A 4,452-nucleotide genomic window follows, 5' to 3' on the forward strand; every position below is an offset into this window, starting at 1 on the left:
GTTGTAGCCGAGAATCAAAATGAATTTAAAACACGTTTTAAGGTCACTAAATTCTCCATTTCTCCCGATTTTGTTGGAATTAGGGTTGCAGAGAAACGCACACAGATTGGAGAAGACGAAGGAAGCTCAAGGCACACAATAGAGAGTGTATAACTTAGTGTGCAATGGAAAGATAGATAGCCCTAGAGTGATGGACGTATATACAATGCTCGGGGGGAAAAACCTCCTAAAGAGGGAAAAAATGCCCCGGTGGTCCTAGTGTGTTCACACACATCACTACCACATATATATGGTAACAAATCCCCCATGGAGTGATGCCGGAACAAGAGCTGGCACATCAATAAAGGGAAGTTCCATGCCCTAAGGACATGATCAGTCCACAAAGGGGAGTAAGCCCAAAGCTTTGCGGAAATCTTCAAGCTTCTCACGAGACAATGCCTTTGTGAAAAGATCTGCAAGGTTGTCTTGTGCTGGCACATAATCCAAGGTTTTCTCTCATACTGAGAGCCTCTCCTTGACATAGTGGTAATGCACCTCAATGTGCTTTGTGCGAGCATGAAAAACCGGGTTCCTTGCAACTGCCAATGCGCTTTGACTGTCAGTGTAGATAGTGTTGGCAGTGTCCTGTCCAACACCCAAATCAGCCATAAGACGTCTGAGACATACATACTCAACCGTAGCTGTGAAGACTGTCGTGTACTGAGCCTCACAATTTGAAGTGGCCACCGTAGGTTGGTTCTTGCTCAACCATGATATACATGAACTACCAAGCATGAAACAAAAACCACTTGTGGACACTCGCGTGTCAAAACAACCAGCCCAATCTGAGTCCAAAAAAGCATGTAATTCTGGCGGAAAGGATCCCCCCTTGGGATAAAACAAGCCAAGATGTAAAGTGCCACTAAGGTAGCGAAAAATCCTCTTGACATCCTGCCAATGCTTAGACCCTAGGCTATGCATAAATCTACTGACCTGTGAGACTACAAACTGGATATCTGGCCTCCTGTTGCATACATAAATGAGGCAGCCAACAACAGTTTGGTAAAGAGTGACATCAGCAGGATCGCCAGCATCATGTAGACTCAACTTCAAACCTGTTTCCATGGGAGTGGCAATATGTTTGCAATCCTCAAGTCCAAACTTACATAGCAATGTCTCTATGTATCTTTTCTGACACAAGGCAATACCATTATCACACTTCTTAAACTGTATACCCAAGTAATAATGCAACATCCCCAAATATTTCATCTTGAAAGTAGCATTCAAATCAGCCTTAATTCAGCAATATGTCTCTCATTTGGTCCAGTGATCAACAAATCATCAACATCAAGAACCACAATGAGAAGTACATCACCCTCACGCTTTACATACAATGTGCTTTCTGTTGGACTGTTACAAAAACCTCGTTTCACCAAGTCACAAAGTACAGGTAATTGCCCAAGGATAGAGTTTGCATGGGCCCACAAACATCACTATGCACAAGCTGCAACCTGCATGTTGCCCGAACTTAACCATCCTTTGGAAACTTGGAACGCTGCATTTTACCCAAAATACAGCCTTCACAAACATGTTTGACAGGTGCTTCAAGAGGCGGCAAAGAAGAAACCATATCAAATTTCTGCAAACGCAGTAAACTAGCAAAATTCAGATGACCAAAATGTGCATGCCAAAGTTTTGCATGTATAATAGCCCTTGAATCTGCAATAGCATTTGCAAAATTTTGTGCACACTTGTCATACAAAGTGAGCTTATAGAGCCCACGGCACAAAAGGCCAGATGCAACAATTTCATCACCAAAACTGAGATCATGAACTAGACATCTGTCATCCACAAATTTGACTACAAGTCCAAGTCTAGCAAGTGCGGATACAGACAAGATATTCCTCTTGATCCTAGGTACATAAAGTGCATCAACAAGTGTGAAAGAACTGCCATTTGCAACAGTAAGCACAGTCTTTCCAACTCCCTGAACTAGATAAGAGGCATTGTTGGCACAAGTGACTGAATTCCCACGAGGGATAGACTCAAGAGAGGTAAACAATTCATGATGTGAGGTAATGTGCTTTGTAGCACCATTGTTGAAATACCACACATGTGAATCTGCAGCAACGGTCAAGCATGCATCATGGACAGCAGGATTGTAAGTGCACTCTGCGCTAGAATCCCATTCTGCATCAACATAAGCATCACAGTCTCCTTTCACAGAAGACTCAACAATGGTTGCATCTGTAGTGAAACCAGCATGCATTTGTAGTGGAACCAGCATTTGCAGTGGAACCACCTCTTTCTTCTTAGCCTCTTTGGCCTTCAACTTAGGACATGACTTGATCAAGTGATCATCAGCTTTACAACAATGGCAACGCATCTTCTTTTTGCCCTTATCACCAAAATTTCCAGAAAAATTGATGCCAACAGAAGCATTAGGAACAGAATTTTTGCCACTCGTAGCAGAACCATAAGAAGTGGCTGCATTGCTGTTACCACCCTTTCTTTGAGAAGCAATAAAAGCCTGTTCAACTGCACGCTGTTTAGTCCTGTTTGTTTTGGAAAGTGACTCTTGCAACAACAATGTGCATAATGCATCAAACTTGACAACTTTTGGATTTCCTTGGGTCATTAGTCTCCAAGTACTAGCAAAAGTCTGGTAGGAATCTGTCAAGGCATCAGAACAGTCTGCACAAGGGAACTGTCTGAAATGACTTCACCTGCAGAAATAAGTTGCTCATTGATATCCTTGACACTAGAAAGGAAAGTGTCCATATCATCTTCCTCATGCATAATCTTCGACTCCAGCTCTTTACGCAACAAAGAAATTTTAGCCTCATTGCGGCTTGCATAAAGACCAGCCAAAATATCCCAAGCTTGTTTTGCAGATTTTGCTGAACGGATGTGAGGAACAATGGTGCGCTTCTTAGACAATGCAATCAATGCATGAGCCTACACATTCTTTACATCCCAACGAGCTTGTTCTTCCGTAGGCAAACCAACTCTAGCAGCAGCAATCCTTGCAGCTAGACCTGCAACATCCTCAACATCGCCTACATCCTTAGAACGCGGACGTACATAAATGCCCTGCACAATGTTCCAAATGCCCGTTGACACAAGAACATGTTGCATCATATAAGCCCACATAGGGTAGTTGTCCCCATCCAACCTTTCCTCAGCAGCCAACATCTTGAACAAATCTCTATTGTTGTTGTCAGCCATGGTAAATGTTGCACCTGATGTGAAAACTGCCCAAAAATAGGAGAAATGGAGTGCGACCAACCCGTGCTATATAGCACAAACCGTAGAAGACTATAAGGCACTTGTTATGCAAAAAACGGCACTCATAAAAATTTTGCACAAAATGACAAAAAAGCCTGTGCAGTACTGTCTGTAGTGGAAACGGAGGCCAAAATGAGCCCGAATCAAAAATTTAAGCAGACTGGGCTCTACGAGCTCACCCGAAGAATTTGTCGACCTGCGAACACTCGCGAAAGCTCACTGAAATTGGAGAAAGTGAGTAGGCGTGTGCTGGAGCAGCTGGCAACTAAGCTCGGGAGGACGCAACCTACTCTGCTACCAATTGTTGGAATTAGGGTTGCAAAAAAATGCACAAGGCACACAATAGAGAGTGTATAACTTAGTGTGCAATGAAAAGATAGATAGCCCTAGAGTGATGGGCGTATATACAATGCTCGAGGAAAAAACCTCCTAAAGAGGGAAAAAATGCCCCGACGGTCCTAGTGTGTTCACACACATCACTACCACATGTATATGGTATTAGATTTGATATCATTTTTCTCCTATAATACATTGAGTTATATTTGTTGTACCCCTTCAAAGATTTTAAAATACTATACATAGCCTGTAGTACATTGCACAATCGTTATTCTATATATCAAAATCTATGCAATATGACTTAGGATAATGGTCAATTTATAGCATGAAAATTGTGCTAAGGTACTTAGAGACACAAATGTACAACCACTAACTTGTTCCCTGACATTATTCATTTGATTGATCTCCAAACTAGTGTGCAAAGAAAAACCACTAGGGCAAGAGTGACAAACTCATTTGAGCACAAGGCTTGGAGTAGAGTTTCTAAGGTTGGACCATTAAGAGAAGATTCATCAAAACAAACAAAATTAAGGATGATAGGGTCTCGTGCTTCAAGGTGGATGCTCCAAGGGAGTTGCAAACATCACCTGATACTTCACTTTGTTTTGATACACTAGCTATTAATACACATGACCAACAACAACAAAAAACCCTTTTATATGCATACTACATTGTCGAGAAATTTGCGGTCTTGCCAGGAAAGCACCAGGATTTTGACTCTGAGAGTTAGTAAGAGAACTCCAAAAACTATATGAAGGATTTAAACCATAGATGCCATGAAGTATAGGGTTTGGAAGGAAGTGCAATCAAAGAAGCTTCATTCTTTCTCTCTTGTACTCACACACACAA

At 41.9% G+C, this 4,452-nt stretch overlaps 1 pseudogene; it reads right to left on the bottom strand.

Moving 5' to 3' along the window:
* Positions 1 to 372: 372 nt before the first annotated feature.
* LOC147456908 (secreted RxLR effector protein 161-like) lies at positions 373 to 1,104 on the bottom strand (annotated as a pseudogene).
* Positions 1,105 to 4,452: the final 3,348 nt, after the last annotated feature.

This window comes from Adiantum capillus-veneris, chromosome 5 (genome assembly GCF_014529385.1).
Source record: "Adiantum capillus-veneris isolate H3 chromosome 5, ASM1452938v2, whole genome shotgun sequence".
In the NCBI taxonomy this organism is placed as follows: Eukaryota; Viridiplantae; Streptophyta; class Polypodiopsida; order Polypodiales; family Pteridaceae; genus Adiantum; species Adiantum capillus-veneris.